The sequence below is a fragment of the Mustela lutreola genome, chromosome 2 (assembly GCF_030435805.1).
Source record: "Mustela lutreola isolate mMusLut2 chromosome 2, mMusLut2.pri, whole genome shotgun sequence".
NCBI classification, from domain to species: domain Eukaryota; kingdom Metazoa; phylum Chordata; class Mammalia; order Carnivora; family Mustelidae; genus Mustela; species Mustela lutreola.
The window spans coordinates 24483373-24510246 of NC_081291.1; the positions used below are offsets into that span (position 1 = coordinate 24483373).

At 44.4% G+C, this 26874-nt stretch overlaps 1 protein-coding gene across 8 annotated transcripts in view; it reads right to left on the bottom strand.

Annotated features, from left to right (window-relative positions):
* The window catches only part of ERC2 (ELKS/RAB6-interacting/CAST family member 2), a 932553-nt gene that overhangs the window by 75387 nt on the left and 830292 nt on the right, over window positions 1-26874 (bottom strand). For 6 of the 8 annotated variants that reach the window (XM_059161221.1, XM_059161225.1, XM_059161223.1 and 3 more), the window contains one exon: window positions 26019-26207. The exons of 1 other annotated variant lie outside the window; for it this stretch is intronic. The gene's annotated coding sequence lies outside the window, so the exon portion shown is untranslated. Of the gene's footprint in view, window positions 1-25989; window positions 26208-26874 lie in introns of all 8 variants that reach the window. One more of the 8 variants, XM_059161218.1, reaches the window with a different exon arrangement.

Below are 26874 nucleotides of genomic sequence, written 5' to 3' on the forward strand. Positions count from 1 at the left end.
TCAGCGCTGAAGCGGGAGGCTCCTTCCTGCATTGCTCGCCACTCCAAGGCAATATACTGTTACATTTCTAGGAAATCAGAATGTCTTCTAAACCCTGCTTCGAGTATCTACACATTCCATGCTAAGCTGCAATGCTTAATTTAATATCTCCACAGCAGTGGTTGGGGTTTCAACCATAGATCCCACTGCCTCAGGGACATAGGAAGAAAACTCAAGACGTGATAGAATAATTTGGAAATGATTGTGCATTTGAGATGAGGCAAAAAGACCAAAAAGCGAGAGGTTTTCACCACAATTGCTAAGAGTGGATGTGAATGCTGCTTGATAGCAACGTCAACAGCATCTTTTTTCTTGGGGAAGCTTGACTCCTAGAGGGTTCCATTTGGGGAGTGGGCAGTGCTGCCGTCACCGGACTCAGAGAGTCCAAAGGGAAGAAAGGATTTCAGTCACAAAAGGAGCAATAGCATTTCAATGTCAGGGAAATATGGAAGAAAAGACAGAGGATGGAGACCAAAAGAGGCTGAATTCATTTCCTTTGGAAATCGCTGCCTGGATCGGGGTTCCTCAGACTGTTACCTACTCCCATGAGAGCCTTGAAATCTCTTCTCCAAATCAAAGGTGCTAATTGCTTTCATAAGGGTGCTGGCTGGAGCAGAACCCAGGAGGTTGGTGAATGTGATTTTCTCATTTCTGGGATTTTCTCATTTCTGGGCCTGAGGAATGCTTCAGTTTGGGAAGGTAGGCCTCTTGATTCACTATATATAATTCTGATCCCTGAGATGCTGGTTTGCCTCAAACCTGCCCAGGACATTAGTGGTCCATTGGTTCATTAAATATGGATTGAATACCCCTAATGTGTGCCATAAACTCTTCCAGGCAGAGCGAACAAAACAGCCTATATGCTTGCCTGTAGGGGGCTCATAAACAAAATCTATGGTGAAACACAACAGTATGTTTGATGATGGTAAGTACCAGATAAACCAGGGAAGGGTTTGTTTGTTTGTTTGTTTGTTTTTAAGTTGGGTGGTCAGATGAGGTTTCATTGAGTAAGTGACATTTGAATAAGGACTTGAATGAAGTGGTGTGTGAACCTGTGGCTATCTGGGGGAAGAGAATTACAGGCAGAGAGAATAAGCTGTGCAAAGATCCTGTGGCAGTAGGTCCCTGGTTTGTTGGAGACGTCTCTATGAGGTCAGTGGTGGAGAGGAGTGATGGCAGTATGAAAGGGATACTTTGTAAAGGGCCTTTTGTAGCACCAGTTTAAGGATGTGTTCCTCTAACTGGGAGGCAGGTCTGCATGATTCCTATCAGCCCTCAAAGGAGTCAACTTCAGGAGGAGCAGGGTAGAGGGGAAACAAAGGTACTATCAGTCTTTCTCTTTTCAATACTTGAGCCTTAGTTCTCCCACTGCCCCTTCCTTTAAAAAGAAAGTAAGTATGGGAAAAGAAATAGCATCTGTAAAAGTAGATGTATAACAACATCATTTAGTCCTGCCATGGGCAAAAGGCGAGATGTTTAGAGTCATCCGTCAGGGTGAGTCTATAGACTGTGTAATCACTGAAGGCTGATTAACCCAGGGAAGTTACCCAGAGGTGGGGACTTTAGATGTGTAAGCAGAAGTCCTGCATGACAGGAAAGATGGCAAGGTTGGACAAAGGACATTCAATGCTTGTATCCAGCATTTGTTTCCAAGCGAAAGTCAAGATGATAGCAGACACAACAGGGTTCCCGGCATCCTTACTTCATGGGGAGGCTTCAGATGGTACCTGTGACCCTTCTGAGATGGTAGACATCTTCTATATGTTTTGTGCTCTTTCCTGGGAAAAGGGTCCAGGGTTTCTCAGAAATTTTCATGACCTCCTCCAAAATGAAGAACCGCTGACTTGGTATAGAGCAACTTCAGTTTTTCTAGGTCAGTAGATGATCCCCCAGGAGAACTCTGTGATCAGGAAGAGCTGAGCCAACATCTTCATATTATACGGGTCTTCATTCAGGGTCATGGGCAGCTCCATTTTGAACTCAATACCCAAGAACTTGGATAGTCACATGCATGTTGTCCCCTCCATACTCCCAAATCCAACTGTCCTAAATAATGTCCAGTCATTCAACTGAACACGGACTCTCACTCCCCTCCTAGCTCTACATATGCTGTTCCCACTGCTTGAAACACTCTTCTCTGCTTTTCATATTAGCCAACTGTCACATCACTCAAGTCTCAGCTAAAATACATCTCCTATGGGAGGCAACTAGATGACATGATGAACCCACATAGCATCCTACATGTCTTCCATCATATCCCATCAGAGCTTATTGTGCGCTCTGGTTTTATAGAAGCTTTCCCAGCTAGAACACAAGCTCTGTGAGGGGAGGAGAGGGGGTTCTCTCCCTCTGCAGAGAGCCCTGGATCTAGTAGGCACCCATTTTTTCTAGATGTTTCTAGATGAATGGATGGATAGGTATGCTGAACAATTACTCTTCTCAGAAAGGCCAGTTCTTCTGGACACTAACTTGCTCCCCTCCCCAACCAGTGGCCAGGCTCCATAGAAGAGTCTATCACAGCCTTCAAATGCCTGTTCTTACAGACCTGAGTAGTTATACCCAAAAGAAGGCTATCAATCCTTTGAGATATATATATATATATATATATATATATATATATATATATACCTCAAAATAAAAATATATATATATTATTTTTATTTTATTATCTATATACATATTTTTATATATATTATTTTTATTTTATTATATATATATATATATATATATTATTTTTTTTTTTTTTTCTTAAGAAAGGGGTAGAGGGGGAGAGGCAGAGGCAGAGGGAAAGAGAGAATCCTAAGCAGGCTCCACACCCAGCATGGAGTCTAAGGAGTGGCTCAATCTCACAACCCTGAAATCATGACCTGAGCTGAAGTCAAGAGTCAGACACTTTACTGACTGATCCATCCACCTCAGAGGCAGAATCTTTAAAAAAAAAAAAAAAAATTACTGGTCTAGCTCAAAAACTGAATTTTACCCAGTTGGATGATTCCCATTTCAGGTGAGGGGTTTTTTGTTTTTTGGTTTTTTTTAATTAATATATAATGTATTCTTTGTTTCAGGGCTACAGATCTGTGAATCATCCATCTTATACTTTTCACAGCATTCATTCAGGTGAGTTTTTAAGCAAGCCAAACTACCGACTGCCTGGCCCCACATCAGTTTTCACAATTCCTTGTGGTGGTCCCTCTGCAGGCTCCACACCAAGCCTTCTCTTGTCTGAAGAAGTGAATGCAGAGCCTGACTTTGAGAGCATTTGTTAGAACAGACAGGATGACCTACGTAACCTGAGTTCAAATTTATACTTTATCACAAACCAGTTAAGGGCCTTGGCAAAACATTGACCATCTCTGGGCCCCAGTTTCCCCACCCTTAATTGACTCAGTGCTCTGAATGGTGGTTAAGAGTAGAGGGCTTCAGAGGCGAAGCCCTGAGTTTGAATTCTGTCTCGACACTTGCCAGCTAAGTGACATTTCACAGGTTATCTTTAGGGGCTTCAGTTTTATCATCTGGCAAAATGGAACTAAGAAAGGTTTATTTGCAAAAATATCAACCAAGGCTCAACATAGTAAGTACTAACTAGGTACTGTACCAATATCATTATTGTATTACCCTCATAGCTATTGTTATGCTATATAGAGCGGAACATAATCGGTACAGCTACTCCTATTGCTAAGCCAGAGGAAGAAGGCTGGAGCCCTTTAGTCAGGCCTACTCAGTCTTTAGAGTCAAAGCAAAATGCTACATTCTTACCCACAAAAAGCTGGACTTTTAGTCTCTTTACCTTAGTGAATATGAATCTAGAGAAAACACATGTGAAGTCAGGCATCTGTTAACTACTGGCTAGTTTCCAATTCATTCATTCATTCATTCATTCAGGGAAGAAGGCAAGAAGTCACCAGGTAATATCAGCTTCCCTAATAGTTAACTGAGAATGGTTCCAAGTCAGCAACTGTGTGGTACTGTGCTGGTGTCAGACAACATGGGCCGGTGGAAACTGGGAGCCATGGGAAATCCTGGCTCTTCTGAGTATCCAAAGATTCACTGAGCTGCTTCTCTCACTGTGGCCCTCAAAGGGCAGCAGAGGGCCAAGTGGGAGTCGTTGCCAGCAAATCCAACCATACTCCCATTCTCTAGCCCCTCCGTCCCAATATAGGCACAGGGATCAGAAGTCCAAACTCTCAAGATCTTCTGGGCTAGAATCTTGACCCCTCCTCATATTAGTTATGCAACTCTGCAAGTCACTTAGCCTCCCCAAACCTTAGTCTTCTTACATGGAAAAGTGTAATAAGCACTGTATCAACCTCAGAGTGACTGCAAGGATTACAGGAGAAAATCCAGGAAACGCATCTCTTTAATCGTGCCTGGCAGAGGGAAAGCACTCAGCAGGCAGTGGTTCTTAGTAGCAGTCACGGGAGCCTCAGAGACCCCATGGTGTAGTCCACCACAGCAGAGGTCACGCCCTGGAGACAGATGACTAGGGTTTGAAGTCTAGGCCCTGTCTCTGGTGGTGCGCCACCTGGGGCAAGGTACTTAACCTCTCACAGACTCAGCTTCCCCATCTGCAAAGTGGAATCAGTAACAGCACCAACCTCCGGGAGCTTTGATAAGGACTCAGTGAGTTAATGGGCAGGAAGCCCTCCAAGCCAGGCCTGCTTTCTATCAATGCTCACTAAAGACGGCTGTGATTACTACTAGCTGGTCGTGCCAGGTGTTCTGGGCTTGGTTCCTGGCTCTCCCCCAGCCTCGCTGAGACTCAAAGGAAAGGCAATTCTCCTCATTTACTTGAGGTTTTAAAAACCACACCTTTCTTACCTTCCCGCTGAATACGAAGACCCTGAGGCCCCAGGCAGACATTGTTTGCAAAAGCCCCAAACTGCCACATGTCACTTAAATGGATGATTTCTGCCCCTACTCTTACCAGTATCCTATCCTGGTGAGTAGAAGCAGCCATGGCCCATCTCTCTCTGCCAAAGCTGGCTTTTTCAGGAGACCCCCAAAGTGGAGTGGGACCGACAGACATGCGAGGGAAGGATGACGTAAGACAGAGCGTGGCGATTCCTTCCTGAAGGAGAATGACTGACAGGAGGAACTCCACCGGCCGACTGGCGTCACTCGGGCATTCCCACCCCAAGAGGTTGGTATCCAAATGAATGGCTTGTCTCAAGCTGAGCAGAGGCCCGGATTTTATCACCCAGTCAGTGGACAACGAGAACCAGACTTGCCTACAAGATGCTCGGGGATTACAAATCCAAATACGGTCTTGTCTTTGCTATTTCGGGAGCCTGATGTGTGTCAGTCCCTATGGTGGGGAGGGGCTCAGGCAAGAACTGGGGTCTTTGGTGCTGGCTGTGCTTCTGCCCGGGTCCCTGAGATTCGGTTATTCGAGGTGACCCCATTTCCTGCAACGCTGAAGTGCTGTCATCTACTTGGTTTAGGTTCTCTAGTTTGTTTGGAGATAAAGAGCTCCCAGTACGGTCTGTTTGTGCGGTCAACCGGGCAGCAGTTGGCAGGATGAAGGAACAGTTTTAGAACTCAGCTTCTAAAAAGAGTCTTCATTGGGTCTCCAGTTTCTCCTGTGTTATGGCTCAGGGTTTTTGGTCCTCTCATGGCCCCTTAAATGGCTAGGCTTACCATCGCTGAACTGGGGCTCCATTCAGCCAAATGCTCCTCCACCAAGCACCTCGACCGTTTGGGACCTTAAATCCAACCAAGGGTCCAGTTATTAAATTTGGAAGAAAATGCCTAGCATACCTGTCTTCTTCCTATAACTGCTAGAGCTCTAGACTTCAAAAAAATGAGATCTTTGTCATAGGGTATTGCTCCAAGATAATAAGTAAGATTTCCACTTGAATTCCCTTGTTAGAGACAGAGCTCCCTGGGGACTTCACCCTGGAAGATAACAAAACCCCAAACTGTATCAGTACATCTAACTTATCCCCAGTCATCCAGGCCAAGGGTAGGGCTACTGAGGGGCCTCTGTGGGTTTGAGGTTTTTTTGACCCCAGTCTTTCCTTTGTGGCCATGTGAACCACCTTCTTGATTATTAAGAACACAGAATGACCTAGAAAAATCCACAGGTTTCATGGAAATGAAAGATCCACAAACAAACACAGCTGGTTTCAGCTTTGATGCTGATAAACAAAGCAAGGCAGAGCAGAACCGCAGAACGAAAATCAAAAAACCAGACTGAAAACAAGAAAAGAAAATCCTTCTTCTCAGCCTGTAGACATGGGAGGGAGACTCGAGGAAGCTTTGCAAAGGGTAGTGTTTGAGAACAGGGCTTCCCGGAGGGGAGTCTGGGAGCCCCCAGGCTGGGCCCTGGTTCACACAGAGGCATTGGCGTCAGGTGCGAAGTCCGGGGCACTGGTGCATCCAAGGTGACCCTGGGCCAGAGAAAGAACAGGATGATGTGGGGGCGGGGGAGGGGTGGGAAGTAGGGGAAGAACCAAGACAAAACTAAGAGGGGGGGGGGGTTGATACTTCCCAAAAGAAAGCAGATCGGGTGGATGGGACCCTATTCTAAAATAGGAGAATAAGGGGCGCCTGGGTGGCTCAGTGGGTTAAAGCCTCTGCCTTCGGCTCAGGTCATGATCCCAGGATCCTGGGATGGAGCCCCATGTCGGGCTCTCTGCTCCGCAGGGAGCCTGCTTCCTCCACTCTCTCTCTCTGCCTGCCTCTCTGCCTACTTGTGGTTTCTCTCTCTGTCAAATAAATAAAATCTTTAAAAATAAATAAATAAATAAATAAAATAGGAGAATAATGTGTTTATAAGAGGGAAAAGCAGATGCCCACAAGCTCTCCTCAGATGCGAGAGGATGATGCTGGGATTTAAATGCCCAGAGAATCTCTAGAAAGCCATGTGTGGACTGGCTCTTGGACTATGGGCATTTCCCTGCATTTTCAATATTAATTCCAAGCCCTTGTAGGCCAGCATGAAGGTGGATTCCAGCCGTGATGCTTAGATAAATGCTTTTTATAGATCCCACTGTACTCTGGGAAAAGATTTATAATTATAGTGTAATTCTATGTTACTGCATTTGACCATCACCACCAAAAACACATTACGAAAAGCATCTTACCAAGAGATTTCCCCATTCTGTGCTCACTAACAGAAACAGTTGGTGACTGAGTTGGTGACCTATTTAGCTGTTAATAATTTTTTTTTAAGTGCATTTAAAACTAATTTGGTTCTGGGGCGCCTGGGTGGCTCAGTGGGTTAAGCCGCTGCCTTCGGCTCAGGTCATGATCTCAGGGTCCTGGGATCGAGTCCCACATCGGGCTCTGCTCAGCAGGGAGCCTGCTTCCTCCTCTCTCTCTCTGCCTGCCTCTCTGCCTACTTGTGATCTCTCTCTGTCAAATAAATAAATAAAATCTTTAAAAAAATTAATTTGGTTCTAACTGCTCTCTAAAAAATCGTATATTTTTAACCAAAACTGAAAATTATACTTAAAACACCTAAATACCCACCATCTAGTGGAGTAAATAAATCTTAACATTTTGCCATATTCCTTTCAAATCTTTTTTTCTTTAATTTAAGCCCTTTTCTTGATTTTCTCCCCCTCCCTCCCCTCTTCTGAAGTAAATACTGAAGTTGGAGAGTGTTATTCTAGTACATGTTTGTTAAATGTTTAATACTATGTGTGCTACATATTCATTCATTAATAAATGTAGAATAAATCTGCAACTTTAAAAGTTCAATGTTATCGTACCACATTTATCACTATCAAACATGCTGCTTTCAGTCAACATTATGTTTTTTGCAATTTATCCACATTAATGTAATTGGTTCGAGGCATTTTAATGCCGTGATGTATGCTAAGGCATAACATACCAAAATTCTACTGATGCATATTTGGATTGTGTCCAGCTTTTTGCCATTACAGAGCTTCAAGGATGCTAATTGCACATGTCCTCTTGTGTGGAGATCCAAGCAGTTCCCAAGGGTCTACACCTACAGGTCGAATTGCTATGTCCTCGTGAATGTCTGACTTAAACTTGACTAGATACTGCCGAGTTGCACTCCAAAATGATTGTAAAATCCACACCAGCAGTCAGGGCAATGTCCTTTCCCTGTGGTGCAGGGTATTATTTACCTTGTCTGCTGAGCTGGTGATAATACTATTCACTGGTTTCTCTTGCCAGGCGTTGGGCTAAGCTATTCACACATATTATTCCATTAACTATCCCACGTAATCCTAGCAATGATCTTATAAAACAGGTTTTATCAATCCCATTTCGCAGACAGGAATCAGAGGCCGGGAGAGGGAAACCACTTAGGGTCAACCTGACAGCGAGTGGTGGGCTGGTAATAACAACCAGCTGTGTCTGGCTCCAGAGCTCTTAAAAAGTAAATATCATTGCCTTCAAAACTGCAAAAACATCCTTTTTCATTGAGCAGACACATGACTTGAAGCCACAGAGACAATAAAGTTCCCCAAGTGCTAAAAAATTGGTACACATCCCTAGGCTGAACCCAGAGCTCCTGATGCTTTACTCTCCAACCTGAAGCTGGCACAAAGGTCAAGGTGGTTTCCTCGGCAGTTTTCCCCAAGGAATCAGCAGAAGGTTCCAAGCTGGGTGGCATCAAGAGCAGACATCCTTGCTTCCGGGCCCGGCTGTAATGGTGTTCACAGACCCCAGCCCCTCCTCCCAGGAGCAGCCCTCCAGCCCTGGACCCCTCACCATCAATCAGGGCTCTGTGGAGCGCCTCAGTCATTTGGAGCATTTGGAGCATTCTTCCAAGAGAGGGAACAACCTCATAAAGCCTCCGCAATTGAATCAGAACAAATGGATCCTAAAGATGGCTTTCGACTCAGGCCCCAGTAAGCCGACGGAATGTTAAAAAGACACATGAACCTCAGAAGTGAAAGCAGAGAGTGCGAGGGAAATCCCCTTGGCCTGATGAATCAATTCCAGAAAAACCCTTTCACCTGGTCCCCATCCATCAGCACCAGAGTCCGGAGATGGGAAATGGTGGCTCTCACTCTTAGCACCCCTGTGTTACAGTTATCCGCACTCTGAGTGTGGTCAAAGAAAACCAACCCTGGGACAGAGACCAGGAAATCCTGACTTAGGATTTAGGAAGAATGTACAGCAAAAAAGAAGTGGGTCTCTCCCTTTCCACAGGAGATCCAGGGATGCTGACCCCCTGCTCAGATTCCCTTGGGGCAGGCACTATTCTCTGATGCTTTTAGTTCACAGAAAGACACTGCTGGGCCATAAGGGTCCCTGGGTGCATCCTGGCTGCAGGAGTAGTGCCCACTGGCCATGTAGCCTTTCCAGAATGTTGTAGGAAGACCGTGGTGGACAGGCTGACCAAACCCGGTGCCTGTACCATCACCATGGCTCAGGCATATGTCAGGGGACTCTTTGGGGACAACTGGATCCCAATACGGAGGAAGGGAAGAGCAAAACCAAGACACAGGCTTTGGGGGCAGCCGGACCCAAGGTTGAATTCATCTATTAACTGTATGACTTGAGCAAGCAATTTGACTTCTTTGAGACTCAGTTTCCTCAGCTTTAGAGAGGGAGGTAAAATCACCAAACTCAGCAGGCTACTGGAATGATTTTTTTTTTTTTTTAATGTGTTCAGGGTGCATAGCACAGTGCCCGGCACATGGTTAAGACTTCTACTTGCAATTATAATGACCCTATTTTATAAATTAGAAGTAAGTACACTTTTTCAAGACAATTGACTGCCATCTGATAAAAATCCTTCCACAGATCTGTGATGACTATGCAGTGAACGGTGCCCCTAGAGGTGTGCAATGGACAGTTCGCACCACACCATAAGTGCTGGCTTTGCAATTGGCAAGCGCTCAATAAGCAGCAATGAATACTTTACCAGTAAGAATAAAAATACCATCACCCACAGACTCCATGAGGAGTCTTTCAAATGGCACTGAAGCAGGTTATAAATGAGTTCCCAGGACCCCAGGAAGTGTGCAGAGCTCATGGGTGGAGGATTTGGGAGGGGTCGTGCGCAGAGGGCAGTGGGAGGCTGTCAGGCAACAGTCCCAGCAGGAGACGAGCAAGTGGAGGCTTCAGAACGCTCAGGTCAACCCTGAGAGGCAAGCCTCATCAGTCAGGGGCAAGTTGAAGGTCTGACAGGCATAAGGTCATCCAGAGCGCAGACTACCTCCCAGAGCGGCACTGGGAGCATCTGGGGGCAATACTACGTGAGAGGAAAAGCCCGTGAGCTGCATGGGACACTGGAGGAGCTCCACCCCCTCTTGCTCACCGATCTCGGCTCCAAGAAACCCTTGTTCTCCCAACAGCCTTGGGCGGGGGGGCTGTCTCATGTTTTCAAAGTACCTTGAAATAGATCACTTTATTGGTTGGTTTGTTTACTAGTTAAAATTTTAAGACCATATAGTTTTTTTTAAAAAGACAACAATTTCACTCAAAAAATGGGCCAAGGACACAAATGGGCAATTCCTAGGACAAAAATGACCCATGAACAAATGGACATAAAATCTGAGAGGAAATATTTTAAAACGAGACAGTTTTCTTCTCATCAGACCAGGGGGTAGAAATGAAGACTGATAATATCCAAAGCTGTTAGGATTACAGGGCAATGGATGCCTTCCCATTCTACCAGTGTGTGTAGAAGGTCCTTTTGAACATTGTGGGAACCAATCTGGAAGTCTTCATTAAAATTTAAAGACCCTCTGGCTCAGAAGTCACCCTTCTAGGAGTTGATTCTACCAAAATAAAAGCGCTAGAACATATAGGAAAGTACACAGTAAGTCTGCAGCAGCCTTCTCGGCAGTACCAAACCCCCCCACCAAACAAAAACAACTGGAAACAACCTATTGCCCAACAGAAGGTTATAACCGAATGACTACAGTTTTTCTATGGTGTGAACATTGGGGTGCATTAAACACAGAAGGTAGATTTATTTATACTGACCTGAAAGGATGCACTCAATAAGCTATCAAGTAAATTGCCAGTTGCAGGTTAAAATTTATGTAAATATGCATGTATATATGTAAATAGGAATATGTGCTATAAACTCAGAGGGAAAAATGGGGAGGACATACACTAAACTATGAACGGTTGGTAGCATCTGGGGCGTGTGATGATATTGCCAAAAGTCGGTGGGTACAGAACACTGACTTTCTACTTTGTATCCTTGCATCTTGAAGGGGTAGCATTGTGAAGATTCTCACTTGAGCATAGCTAATTATATAGCAGTTGGGAAATACGAACAAGAATTTTTTTAAATTTCGGTTCTTTGTTTCTCCTCTTCCTCAGGGTTGCGTTATATCCCGAATGACTGCACCGGGGCACCTTTGAGGGACCCGCCACTGGGAGCGGGTGCAGGACACTCCGGTGCAGAAAGTCTAGTAGAGACTTCTCAGACATCAGAGACAGAACGGCACCCTGAAGCTGGTTCATATTAATCGAAATCAAGTTTGCGCCCCTCGTGTTCCAGGTGCAGACACTGAGATCCAGGGCGCAGGCAGGGCCTGGAAGATGCTGTTAACTCACGCAGGCCAAAAGCTATTTACAGAGGGAATGAGCACTCAAAACACAAGCCTGTGTGTGGTTCTGTTTGAAAAAGCAACTGACCAAGGCCCAAAGCAAACATCCACAACGGTAAACAAACAGGTCTTGAATAGGTCCTAGGGGTCTCTCCAGCCAGGTTCACTGCCCACTGCCGACTTCCTTCTCTTTGCCAGACCCTCTGACAGGCACCTTGTCTTCATTATCCTCGTCTTCCCACACCCTGTGAGGCAAGTTTGACTTACCCCATTTTACCAGTGAGGAAACAGAGGCTCAGAAAAGAAAACTCAAGTTGCATCAGGTCACACAGCATGCAAGTGGCCGAGGCATATTTTAAATCCAACCATGTCTGTCTAATGCTCTGACACATAGCTTCTCAAGAAAAAATGACCCCCCCTCCCCCCGCCAAAGGCCTTTCTGTGAGAAACATTTGTGGACAAGAGCAGTGCCCCCCAAAGACGCTAGCCCGAAGCGGGATTGGTGACGGGCAGCTCTTCAGTCATGCGGGCTGTGAGCCAAGGGATGGCTGGTGAGGCTTCCTCGGGCTGTTCCAATGTGTAGGCAGGGCAGGAAGTTGGGGTTCTAGGTGACCTAGCGGAACGGGAAGGATGGCCAGGCCAGATGCAGCCTTCCTGGAGCTTATGGGGAGCTCGCTGGCGAGTTCTGCTCACACGCAGGCTGCCTGCTGCCTGAGCAAAGAGAACAAAAGCCGCTCTTGCTGACTCAGTAGCTCAGGCCACTGTGGGCATGTCCCGGAGCCCAGGCACAAGCTCTGCTTATTCCATTTTTCTCATCTGTTGAAAAGTACGTGATCAGTAAGCTTTTGTTTTGAAAATAAACACCCTCTTGGATTCCACACTCTCTAGGCCAATCCCTTCAGCCTTTTATTGATGATTCCATCTCTCCCATCTGCCCTCTCCTTCTGAAGAGATATTTTTCTTTTATTCTTTTGGGATTTGGCTGACAATTGATTTCTCCATGCTGGTGGAGTCATGGGGAAAGGTAGAGAAAGATCTTATTTGTGTGTATGTGGTGGGGGGAGGGTAGAAAGAGTGGGTGAGAAGGAGGCTCTGCTTCTTTGTTTAGATCCCATTTTCATCTCTCTTTGCCTCCACCTCAGCTTCTTGTTTGTAATGACAAAGTGTATGCCTGGGTATATATTTATTTTAACAGCAAGAATGAAAAATGACTAATCACCTTGGATCAGATTACTGAAGGGATAGGAGCTAATTTTCTATAAGCCAAACCAATAGATGTAGACATGGAGGTAGTTAAATGTGAGGATTCTGGAAAGCCTCCACCCAGTTCTGCTGGAAGTATTTCCTTTTGCCTGCCTACCAGTGGTGGCTGACAATTCTATTATTAGAGAGTCACTCCTGGGGCTGATACTGTGCTTGTTAAAATGCATGTCAGAATAGTAGTCCCTCACATTTGCATAGAATGATGGGTGTTTGGAGATCTTTTGTATCTTCTCCATTAACCTAGTCAAATAAATTCTACAAGCCCCTACTGTATAGCAGGTGCTAGATAACATGCTGGTGTTGCAATGGCAGGCAAGAATGGCCTGACATTTTGTGCTACAGGAGGGCACAAGAACAGGTTAACCAAATAGACCTGGGACTACACTCCATGCTCTTGACTCCTGATCCCGTGTTCCTTCCATTTGACTACCTGTCACACTAATGCCTGGGGGGGATGAGATACTACACCTTTGCAATCTTGGTGGGAATCAGTCCACCAGTTCATTTCTATGCGATAATCCTCTGAGCATGGGCAGAGGAAAAGGGAAGGCCCCATAATGGGGAGTGGGGATACTGAGGGCCACCTGTGGGATTCCAGGGCACTTATGTTACCCAGAAGATCCTAGGGACAGAAACCAGGGTGAGAATAGTATAGGAAGATCCAGAGACACACCTCCTCCCCTCCATAGGGCTCCCTGGCAAATCTTTTAATCATCACTGGTTGACTTCCCATCCATTTCAGACAGTGGTTCTTTTCAAACTCTCCCCAGCTCCCTATGCCTGCAAAGATCTCTGACTCTCTTTGGAGACCTTACCTTCTTTTAAGAGAAAGTCAAGGTCATTCAACATAAGTCTCCCAGGTTATACTTTTTCTCTCCTATTGCTATCCCCTGAGTGCTCACTGGAGATGTGGCAGGTGGTTCTATGGGCCAATGAATTCTTGCTTCTACTTCTCCCACTTCCTGTAGGACCAAATGCCTGAATCTTTCTGCATTTGTATCTTCACACTCAGCTTCCTCTGGCTCCCTTCTCTTGGTCTACAAATAAGCCTGATTCTCCCTTATCATGCCCTCCCCCCAAAGTCTGTCTACTATACAACCTCCTCTTTCTTTAATTTCTATTTCATTTCTTTAATTTCACCTCGTCACCTCCCAGATATTCCTTTACTTTTCTTCTTTCACCACCTCAGTGATTTTGTGTTCAATGCCAACTCTGAATGTCCAATGCCCAAAGAAGTGGTCTTGCCTGGCCTTCCTCATCCTCTCTATTGCCCTTATATTAAAAAATACTGACCTTTTCCCTCAACCTGGAACTGTCCCCCTACCCTGCTTCTGTGATACGATACTCAGATTCTGTCCCAACGTCACCGTACACCCTTCACTTTCTCCTGCATTGCCTTCTCTGAGTTCCACCCTCATGTATCTCAGTGGCCCCAGAAAGACAAGCTGGCAAAGAGATGACCAAGAAATGCTCAAGGAGACCAAAGAAGAACTCCAAAATATCCAAGGACACAGAAGCCAAGAAACGAACAAGGAAGGAAATGGATACCAACAGCATCAAATTACTCAGGGTAACATTTCTTGGCTTTTTCTAAGACAAATCCAGGTCTGAAAACAGAATTGCATGAATGAAATAGGCTTCTGTGGTTTGCAGTCTACAGTAGGATTTTATTCAGAAAGGACCTTCTAGTGACTGGAACTTCCCAAGTAGAAGGTGGGGGACCATGGGTCAGGTGGGTCAGTATTAGACAACTCTATCTTTTCTCAGATTCTTTGATTATGTGATACCTTCCCTCAGACTTTTTCAGGGGACTTCTTACATCCAGTTATCATGACTACCACTGCCATCATCATCATCTCCACCATTATCACCACCGTCATCAACATCCTTATCACAACCACCACTACTGCCACCATCATCTTTATTATTATTCTTCCCACCACCATTAGCATCACCATTATCAAATATCACTGAATGGTCCCCTGAGTGGTTTTGTGCTGAGGACTTCACACACATTCTCTTATTTGATGACCATATCAACTCTGGAAAATCAATTATTTCAGTTTTATAAAGGAGAAATCCTAAGCTCAGGAAGGTTCAGTAACTCTTCGATTATTACACAGTTAGTATGTCCTAGGAGGAGAATTTAAAGGCTAATCTGCCTGATTCATGCCAGGCTCCCTCTCTTGAAATGTGAAAGAAGACAAACCTGTCAGTGACATATTCAACAAGCTAATACAGAAGAGGGAGTTCTTTTAAAAAATAAGCAAGAAACTTTGCCATAGTTGCAAACATGTTGATTCCAGGAAAGTTAACATTCTCAGGCCCTGGTCATATTAAGACAAGTCTGTCTTTCAACACACACATTTTCCAGCTTGTTAAATTGAGATGACTCTACATTTGTTCATAGAGCTTGGCATCTTCTGCAAAAAATGTTAAAAATCTAATGGAATGATCAGAAGATAAAAGCCCTCTCTTTTCTTATTTGCTTAGAAGGACCCAGCAGTTTAAAATGTTTTCTCTACTAATATACACAAGAGAGTTTATTAATCCAAAATCAAGATATCTGTTTAAATGTAGAGCAAAGAATTGAGGTCAAAAAGACATAGATACAACTTGCTTATCTTTAACAGGATACATTGAAACTAAATAGTGGTTTAATAGCATCTTTCCAACATTTTGTCTCCTAATGGGCTTTGCAGGATTATTTTACACTGCAATTTTTCCTGTCCAATACCAAAGTTCTTCAAAGACTCTATTCCCATCCCTTACCCTTTCGGGAGATGGCAGGAGAAGGAGAGGGGGAGGTGAAAAAAAGCCCTCTTGCAAATCCCTTTCCAAAAATCTTTGGCTGAACAAAGACTTTCCCATTTAAGAGCAGGTGACAGTAAGATCTCTCCCATAGGCAGCACATTAAGACTCTCTGTAGAAGTAAACAAATCTGTTATGATGAAAGCCGGACATTCCTCAGGACCAGGATCTAATGAAAATGTCAGTGTTTTATGCAGTTTAAAAACTGACAATTCAACAGTTTTACAGGAGCTATTTAATGTTTATCATCACTTACAAGAGCTCAAATGCAGACAAGGAGAAGAGCAACAGAAGAAACCAAGTAACTTCTTGCTTAGAAGCTGCTATGTTACCCATAACCCATGAGGGTTTTACAGTTTGTCAAGTACCAGAACCCTCAGGCACTAGGGCACAGGTCTTGGCAAAGGTAAGCTGGAAATCCACACTCTAAGATATAATCATCACAGCGACCATGCTCTGCACTTTCATTTACACCCTTCCCCATTAAAGCCTCAGCCACTGGGGAGTCAGGATACCAGAGAAAGCTGTTAAACCAACACAAGGCAATGCATTAAGAGTCTCTGAATGTTTGCCAAATTCTGCCTTAGATACTATTCAAATCACTGAGAGAAGAGAAATAGAATATGTAACTTCAAAACTAGTAGGGGGGAATGTAAAAAGAAATAAAGAAAGCACAGTCAATTCAAACAGGCCAGTAAGGGAGAGAAAAGGAAGAAGAAGAAGAAAAGAGCACCTATAATAACAGAACATACAAAAAAGAAGACAAAGTTAAGTCAGGTAGATTAGTCACAATAAATATAAATAGTTTAAATTCACCCACCAATGGCAGAGACCCCAGATTTAAAAAAACAAAAAAATCAGCTTTATAGGGCTTATAAAATGGACCAGTGACACACAAAAGCTGAAAATAAAAAGACAGAAAAAGGCTACACTCCCACAAATTAACCAAAAGGATGTTGCATTAGCAATATTATCAGACAACATAGTAAGTAAGTAAGGGTATTAATAGTGATAAAGGGGGTTGTTAATGACAACAAGAACAAACCATCAGTAAGTTATAACATTAGATAAAGAAATTAAATACATTTAAGATCATAGCCTAGAGACACCTAGGTGGCTCCGTCAGTTAAGCATTTGCCTTTGGCTTAGGTCATGATCCCAGGGTTCTGGGATCAAGTCCTACATCACCTTCCTTGCTCAGCAAGGAACCTGCTTCTCTCTCTGCCTGCTGCTCCTCCTGCTTGTGCTCTCTCTCTCTTATTCGTTCTTGATTTATCTCAGGCAAATAAATAAATAAAATATTTTTTAAAAAAAGATCATAGCCTAGCAATAGATAAAACAAAAACTAATAGAATTACTAAGAGAAATGACCAAATCTGTAATCATCAGGAGTATCTGAATGCTTATCTCTCAGAAAATGAGCAGCTAAACAGCTAATAATAGAGGTATACAAGATTTCAGTTACATAATTTATAAGCTTTGTCTAAAAAACATACAAAGAATATGAATTCAAAGAGAAAATATACATTCTTTTCAAATACACATGGAATGTTTACATAAAATTGAGCATGTACTTGGCCATAAAAAAAAAATCTCAACAAATCCCAAGAAGTGATATCACATGCTTGACATCTGAACTTCTCTGTTGAAAGAATACTGAAATTTTGGAACCTTACACATCAAGGCTGTTTCACCCAATTCTTTGCGTAGAACTTTTTTTCTCATTTTCCAAGGCTTTCACCTCCTCAAAGAAGCCTTCTCTGATTAAGCTAGAGTAGTGCTTTCCATCCCCTGTCATTCTATATATCACTCTACTATATATTCTTCATGCTATTAACTGGCCTTTGAAATCACTTTATTTGTTTGTTTACTGGTTTACTGTCTCTCCCCACCCCAGCCCTCCAACTAAAATGGACTGCATTTGCAATCTCTTGCTTCTGGAATGGAGCTAGATACATAGTAGGCACTCAGTAAACACAGGCTGGGGTCAGCATGCCTTGGCAGCCTGCAGTACTCATAGTCTCTCATAGAGTACAGATCTCTCCCCTAGAACAGATCACATTACATTAGAATTATTTGTATGACTGTCTCAGTAAGAGATAGTGAGCTTGTCATCCTATCTGTGTACATAATTGATGCCAAATAAATGGTTGTTGAATAAACTATGACCTCCCTTGTGTGCCAGAAGAAGTTTGAAACCTTGAGAAGCCAAGTGACCTGTTTAAAGCCACATTTTGTGCCTGATTCTTGACTGTGAGCATGTCTCTGATCCCCTCCAAGTGACCTCTGTATCACACCCTATCATGTGTTGAGGCCACAAATGAGGACAAAGGAGAAAAGTTGGAAATACCTTTTTCAACAAACTTGGAGTTTCTGTTACTATTACACATATCTTAGCCTTTGCCAATTCTATTACAATTGACTCAAATCATTTCTTTCTTTCTTTCTTTTTTTTTTTTAAAGATATTATTTATTTCAATCTCAAGTAGGTGGAGAGGCAGGCAGAGAGAGAGAGAGGAGGAGGAAGCAGGCTCCCCACTGAGCAGAGAGCCCGATGCGGGGCTTGATCCCAGGACCCTGAAATCATGACCTGAGCCGAAGGCAGAGGTTTAACCCACTGAACCATCCAGGTGTCCCGACTCAAATCATTTCTTATGATAACTACATATCTCTACAAGGACTGGATTTTCTGATTTAACAAGGGATAGAGCTTAAAATAATGGCTTGTTGACTCAAGATCAATAGTGTGGCTGAATTATCAGCCAGGTGGTTAAAGAAAAAGGAAATACTGTGTGACCTTGGGCACACCATTTAGTGGATCTAAGCTCCAGTTTCCATATCTATGAAATGGTCATAGTATCATTACTTAAATCATAGGTTGCTCTGAAGACTAAAGTAATTCAACTAAGCACTGAACATCTAGTATGTGTCCCAGTGTGCTCAATAAATGTTGCGAAGATTTCAGACCCTTGTGAGTCACCTTGATTACTTGGCATTAGTGGTTTGAGAGTTTTGCTCAAGAAACTGGTTTTTGATAATCCGTCTTTCTGAGCTCTTCCAGAGATGTAAGACTTTTGCAGAATGGGTCTTGAGGTTCTTTTGAATCTTATTAATTCCATTTCTTATTGTGAGAGCTGAGCTAGAGAAGTCCCGGCCAATGCCACATGTATTGGTTGAATGGCCCTTTTACTGAAGATTTCAGGAAGATGAGGCTGCTAGAGGGGCAGCCAAAGCGACAGCATTGGTTAACAAAGGGGCATATTGTCTGGCACATTCTTCTCTGACCTAACTCTCCTCCTGCCTCAGAAGGAACTGTTCTAGAATGGAAAATTCCCACCATGAACATCTGCTTGCCAGATCTGCTCCAACACTGTAGACACTGGAAAAAGCCATCAGACATTAAGGATTTTCCCTTGGATTGGGAGCTACTTGACCAAGGGCACAGCCAAACTTCAAATTTATCATGGAAGACAGGGACAGCATAATTGAGATGAGCATTCCTTTTAAAGATTAAAAAAAAAAATTTTTTTTTACATAGCTCTCCACCTGAGTAATTTTATTCCTCTTATTTTTTGATTCAAAAAAACACTGGTTACAAAAAGCTACTAGGAACTCAGTAAATTTGTAAGTGAATTATTTTAGAAGTCACAGTAGTCTCTAGACATATGTCAGAAATCATCACTTGTATATTTACGAAGCATTCTATTCTGGTCCAGGATTGCTTATGCGTGTGTGCCAGGAGGAAGGGTCAAGGTATGAGGCCTCCTGAGGGGCTTTAGTCCAGGGAAACTGTAGTTCACAGACGGGAGATGTAGAATTTGTTCCCTTGAAATCAGGGTTTTTAAACCTCAGCATTATTGATATTTCAGGCTGAAAAATTCTTGGTTGTAGAGGCTGTTTTCTGCCTTGTGGGATGTCTAGCATGGTCCCTGGCCTCCACCCTCTAGATACCAATACAGCACCCTTCTCCCACCTAACCTGAGCTGTGATAACCAAAAATGTCCCCTGGCGGACAAAAGTGCCCCCGACTGGAAACCACTGCTTTCAACTTTCTCCACATTCTAGCTCTCTCTGATGAAAGTAGCTTATTGAGGCAGGCTCTGCTGTAGAGGAAAAAGACTGAATACGGGGTAAACACTTTTCTTTGGAATACTCACACTTAATAGGTATGAGATTTGGTTAGGCTGAGGATAGTGATGATTTTATCTAAATATTTTGTACCTCAGAATCAATCTTGCTAGTGGAGTCTTGGAAATAAAAAAAGCCCTGGACTGCAGGAAACCGGAGTTCTCTTCCCACCTCCACTGGGAGCCAGCTCTGTGACCTTTGGCAAATCACATCCTTCTCTGGGCCTCAGTTTCCCCGGAAGTCTAACACCTCATAAGGGGCACTGAGGCAGAAGGCCACAGCTAGGATGGAAAATGGAAGGGGGTTCTATCACCCACCACCCACTAAGAATGCAATAATGGACCCACCGTTGACATCAGAAGCAGCTAAGACCTGAGTCACCATTGCAGAAAATACCGTCAGTGAAACAACACATAAATTTGCCAGGTTATCCCAGAAAATAGAGATGTAACCTAGGAGGGACAAAATGAGGGACATGGGCCTTAGATAGTGAAGAGCCTGAGACTAGCAGATGCTCCAGAAGAAAAGGCTAAAACTAAGAAAAGAATCAATACATGCATGCAGATGTAGCAGGCTAAAAGGGCTTAGTGAACACCAGGAATATATAAAGGAAGCAAAAAGTAGACATAGGTTAGCAAAATTATTGGCTTGTCTGTATAAAGAAAAAACAATCCACAAGCATCTCGTAAGAAAATAACAGGTTGCCTTTAAGAAACACACATCAGGCCGGCCTCGGGAACCACTAGACACAGCGGGACCTCCCACGTGTATGCATAAGACAAGGCAAGCATTTGTGTCTACCATCTTCCCCACCCAAGTCCCAATTTTTGTTGATATATCTGGGATTTCAAACAAAAACATTTTTGGTTTTGGCATTATCTCTCTTTTCTTTCAAGAGCCACTTCGGACACGTGTGCTCTGGCTTTGAATCCATGTTTATGACAGTGGTCTGGGATGCTCAAGACTAATTCAGAAAGGAGACAGGGGCTTCCAAGGGGGCTGATGGGAGCAGAACACCTGTCAAGAGAGCAGGTGGGCTGTGCACGGGTCATGCTGTGGGCTCTCCGAAGGTGTCCACGTGGACCCGGCACCAAAGCCCCACCCAGCCCAGAGCAAATGAGTCAGAATCCTGAGGTGGGGCCTGGGTAAGTGCCCACTGCATTCTGACGAGAAGCTCAGGTTGAGGGGTGATCCGCTGACATTGACCCAATAAGCCCTGCCACATTGTGACCTTTGGCAAATCACATCCTTCTCTGGGCCTCAGTTTCCCCAGAAGTCTAACACCTCATACGGGGCACTGAGGCAGAGGGCCACAGCTAGGATGGAAAATGGAAGGGGGTTCTACCACCCACCACCCACTAAGAATGCAATAATGGACCCACCGTTGCTGCCCTTCATGTTGCTGCCCACCGTGAGGCTCTCTTCTTCATGTCCTAATCAGGGTTGTAAACCGTGCTGCCAGGAGCAAGGGAGGTAGCAATGGAGGAGGGATGCGAGCCTGGTATAAGCAAGATATCAGTGGCTGGTAAACCAGATAGGGCAGGCTCGGATGCCGGGGCAGGATTGGGGTGGGGATGGATTTCTGTAGCCATCTGTGGGACTACGGCCCAGGGCAGCGAGATCATCCGATTTTTTCCCCAAATCCAGAATGCTGGATTATATGTGATATTTGCAGGTTTGGGGAGTACCCTGTGTGGGCCAGCCCAACTGCCACCTGGACAGACTTGACTCATAGGCTCTGCTTGGGACTCCAGCCTCAAATTATTCAGGTCTTCAGACATGCTCCCTTCTTTCCACCAAAGAAAACATCTGTCTCCTCAGAAAGAGGCTAATAAGCCTTTTTCAGCAAGTAGAAACTCAGATGCCCCCAAGTAAGTGTCTTCATTAATTTGATAATTTTTTAAAAAAGATTTTATTTACTTATTTGACAGAGAGAGATCACAAGTAGGCAGAGAGGCAGGCAGAGACAGAGAGAGAGGAGGAAGCAGGCTCCCCACTGAGCGGAGAGCCCGATGCGGGGCTCCATCCCAGGATCCTGAGATCATGACCTGAGCTAAAGGCAGAGGCTCAACCCACTGAGCCACCCAGGCGCCCCTGATAATTTTTTTTAAAGCCACTCAGACCACCCTGAAGCTTAACTGCTCTCTGTCACTTCGTGCTTGCAGGCTTTGTCTCAGAGCTCATGCCATGAACTCCCTCCTATGGGAGAGTCCGGTCTCTCTGAAGAGCCGTAGATGCGCTCAGAACCTGGTACGCGGCACTGTCACTCCCAAATGACAGGAGAGGGATGCACAGCTGCAAAATTCAGGGGGACAAGAACGCAAAAGTATTGAGAACCCAGAGTTGGCTTATTACTCCCTCTGTAATAACCAGTATCGACTGTAGGCTTACTGTGCCCCAGGCATCATGTTCCAGACACATAGTCAATGAACAAATGAATGAATCGGTGTCTTTTTTATTTCACACTGCTCAAATCGAGTTTCAGCATTGCAGGGTATTTGGACTGGCAGAATCTATTCTCTCATTTGTCAGTTAGCTCAGAGAGCCAGATCCATGCAAAGTCAGCATGTTGGGCATGTGTGAGTGCGCGCACGCGCACACACACACACACACACACACACACACACACACACCAGACAGAAACCTGCCCTCGAACCGTCCGAAATATCTCCCTTAATGCCACTCAAGAATCTTCCAGAGTATTATAAATGTCCCTGACACTGGTAGGGCTGGAGGCCAGGTGCTGCTGTCAGGTGTAGGCACAGTGGTGTGAGTACTGTCACTGCACCCTTGGAGAGGTCTCTCATCCTTTCAGGAGGAAGAGCTCCTCCCCTGCGGCTCAGTCTTGCAGACAATCTTTGGGTATTTTCACCCAAGTCATTGCTCAGAAGATTCTCTGCTGTGGCAGCCTCTGTGGGCAGAATCCTAGCTAGAATGGGAGGTGGAGCCAGGTCCTCAGGGACACTCCCCCAACCCTCCTGCACCACCTCCCCTCTCAAGGTGCCACCAACCTAGACACCTACCCAAATAAACACCTGCTCATCCTTTGGTTCTCAGCCTCAAACTCGGGTCCAAAGAGAAGGCCTCCCAAGGCTAACCAAGAGGGAACCTGCTTCCCTGCTCTCTGCTCCCCTCGCTCTCTTATCCTGCAGAGCACCTTTCAAAGTGTGAAAACACGCCTTTATTTGAGTAGTTATTTGCTGAAGTCTTCTGGCCTCCAGGCCGAGGGCTCTGGAAGGACAAGGACAGGCTGTGTCTGTCTTGTTCACACGTGCATTGTCAGCCATCTGTGGTAGCCCAGTTTTGCCTTCTAAGCCAGGAAGGGCTTCCTGGTGGGTTGGAGTACTTTTGAGGTAGGAGACTTTCCTCTGTTCTGTGGGAGAACTCCACAAGCCAGGTGAGGCCATAAGGCAGCCAGGAGCACTTTCCACCCCCTCCCCTCCTTGAGGACTCCTGCAAATCCACTTTCCCCTCCTCTGCTGAAGAGCTCAAATGGGAGGTTTTGTAAAAAGCAAGTAATGCACCAAACCAGAGATGCTACGCTTATACTAGTCCGTTACTGTGAAATAGTTTCAGGTCGTCAAAACAAAATCAACACAAAAAGCAAAACTAAAAAAATCACTGCCTTAGTTCCTCATTCTGAGTCCCAAATCTTTAAAAACCCCTTTGCCTCAAATTCAAATAAGTTTTTTAAAACAAATCATATTTAAAATACATCTTTCCCCTCTCTCATTATAAAGAGAATCGTAAGAGAGCACTATTTTTCACATTCAATAAAAATCCAACCTGCTGCTTTGTTCCCAAATCACATGGTATATTGACTACACCAAAGATCAAAATTGGCATTCTCAGATAACTTTATAATTTATAAAGACAAAACCTAACGATCATGGTCACCATCCTTCCTAAATGTGAAGCCAGCAAGATTCATGCCTGGGCTCCAGAATGTTCTGGTGCCATCCAGATGATTTCACACTCAGCACCTTGAGCCTCCAGCCGTGTTTCTTCAGTTCTCAGTGGTTGGCTATGCCCGCTGGGCCAACTCTCAGACAGAGAAATCATTCCAAATACATAACGCTCAGACCAAAGTAAACTACATTTAATGTTTCTTTAATGAATCAGCAACTCCTTTCAGACTTAGCTACACTACAGGATGAGGCTGCTTATATTATTATGTGAAAATATTATCACATGGATACCTACAAATATCAATATATTAATATATTAGCCAAGAGGGACATTGTGTCATATGAAAAAAATACTTCAGTGACCAAACCTATTACTGAGCCTTTGCAATTTTCTCTCTTCCTTCCCCTTCTCCTACCTTCCTGCTGACGTCACACTCAGCAGGTGTGTTTGAGGATTAGAAAGAGGGCCAGTGTGGTGTGGCAGAGCACCAGGGCAGGGAGGGACTGGCATCAGATGAAGCTGACTAGGCAGGGGATGGCGCATGCCAGGCCTTGCAGGTCTTGGCCAAGCATCTAGGTTTATTCCAAGCACAAAGGGAACTGCCTGGAGGCACTTAGGAAGTAAGTGTATGATGTAATTTACAGTTTATAAAGATCATTCTGCCAAACTGTCTGATGAATTTATGCCTTGTGCCCAAAATGTGTGCCCAAAATGGATCACGAGCTCCTGGCTGACAAGGCTAAAGGTTTTCTCCTATTAATGACCTCACCTCATATACGCACAGAACTTTTAAACCGAAAGTTCTTAGACTTTTGTGTGCAGCAGAATCACCAGGAAGTGCATTCAAACCAGCTTGGTGGACCCCACCTGCAGAGTTTCTGATTGAGTAGGTCCCTGTAGGGCTTGGGAATCTGCATTTCTAGCAAGTTCCCAGGTGACAGATGCTGGAGAGCAGGTTGTAGGCAGGGCACTTGGAGGGCCAGTGCTTAAATCTATATGCCGAATAAATCCATCAGTGAAGGGCCATGAAAATATTTTTTCAAACAAAGCAATAGAAACAATTAGTGGTTTGAGTCTGACCTAAAATGGCAGCCATTTATTCTAATTTGTCTTTTTCTGCTCTTAAATTGTTCCCCTTTACCACCTTATGCAATGAGAACCAGAGAACTAAGCCCTGTGTGCAGAAGTATTCTGAAAGGACATAAATTATTGTGATTATACAAGATGAGACACTTCAGAGACAACATCACCAACTTTAATTACAAATCAAATGTCATTAAAAAAAAATTTTTTTAAGGAAAGTATGTGATTTATTTGTGTAGGCAGTAATTATCTGCCTCCATCCAGAAAGGATATGAGGTGGCAAGACATCCGTTGGTACAATTCCAAAACTGAACCTTTTCTTGGAATTCAGGCACAAAACTCACTATGGCCCATCCCTATCTGATTCCAAGCACACAGCACTGGCGAACACACCTACTGTAAGAGGTTGTTCAAACACTCTTCCTTGAAGGGAACCCCCAAAGATACTAACTGAGGTGCTTATTACACCAAAGCAGAAATGTAACTGAAGAATAAAAACTAAATAGAGCCCCAGAACCAACTGAGAGAGAATATGCTTTAGACCTAGGGAGTGTGCCCAGAGCACTGTGGAGGAAGCATCCTGGGGCTCTGAAGGTTACTTTTCCCTGCTACGTGTGACACCACAGTTTCCACAGGCAAATGTCCATTCACCTAGAAATTGTTATCACGGCCCAACCAACAGCAGGCAGACAAACTTAGGAGGTTTAGGTCCTTAATAGGAAGCCCTTTTGCCCAAGGCCTATAAGGTCAGAGGTTCATGTTCTGCCTAGAGGAAAAGCTGGTTAGACAGCCCCCAGGCTGTGAAGGGCTATACTTAAACACTGAGGGGTGGTCTCAATGCCAGCTCATTTCTTTGGTAGTTATTCAGGATCTCATGGTCTAAGAGGATGGGGGGGGAGGGTAGGATTAAAACATCAAAAGCCATAGAATCAAAACGAGAAAAGCTGTTGAAAATCACAGACCTTGAAAAGCAAATAATAAATAGTCATGAAATAGGAACCAATGAATGAACCGTATTCTCTGTCCACATAGCAAGACACAAACAACATGAAGCCGTACGAGAATTCACATCATGTGGTTGATGAGCCTGGATTCTTGTTCTAAGTTGGGCTAATCGTGGAACCGTCTGGCTGTGATTTCAATACAAAAAGAGCCACGTGTACGTGCTAGCAAAATAGAAAGTATGTGTGAGCCCCCAAATCCAAGATCATCGCACAGGTTTCTTATTGAAACCCAGCTCCCCGTGGTGTTTGCAATTACCCACCTCCAAAAGGGTAAAAGTAAACATTGGACCTGCTCTGGTGTCAAACTGCCAGCGGATCCTCCCCGCTGTCTCCCTCCTCCTCTTCTTCTTTACAGACAGGTAAAGTTGGATCTCTTGAAGGAACTGGGGGCTCCCACTCTAGGCAAAGGTTGGACAGGTGATCAATGTACAGCATGAGATTTGACTGTGCCTCCGTGCCTCCGACAGAGCTGGATCATCTGGGGCAATGAAAATTATAAGCAACAAGAAAGCGGTATTAACAGGAAGGGTAGGGAAGCCCAGGCGTCCCACAGCACAATTCTCTAAGACACTCAGCAACCATTCTTCTCCTCATTCAGTCGTTCTGGGCACACTCATCAAGCACGGTGCCAGGCTCTGGGGATACAGGGGTGACAAATATCAACACAAGCCTCGCCCTCATGGAGCTTATGGCTTTTTAGGACAACGACACAAGCAATTAAAGGACAGTGGATAAAGGGACCTAGAGGGTCCCGGGGAGCATAAAGCAAAGGCAGGCAAACCAGATTGGGGTGGGGAGGGGTGGTCATGGAAAGCTTCCTGGAAGAAGTGACATTTAACACTGAGCCTAGAGGACCCATGGAGTTAGCCAGACAAGAGTATGGTGTGTCAGCATGTGCAAGATTCTGAGATGAGAAAGCATGGCTGACCTGAGGAGCTGTTCTCATCACACGGTGCTTCCCCAAACCCCACAATGCAGTCATGATTTGACCTCTTCTGGTGCTATGTCAGGAAAGAAACTAGAAAATAGTTTGTTTCATAAGATGATAGGAAAAAAAAAAAAACAAACCCTAATAATGCAGAGTTGAACTGCTACAGAATAGACTCAACTGCATCTGTCTGTTCTCTACCCAGCAGCATCACAGG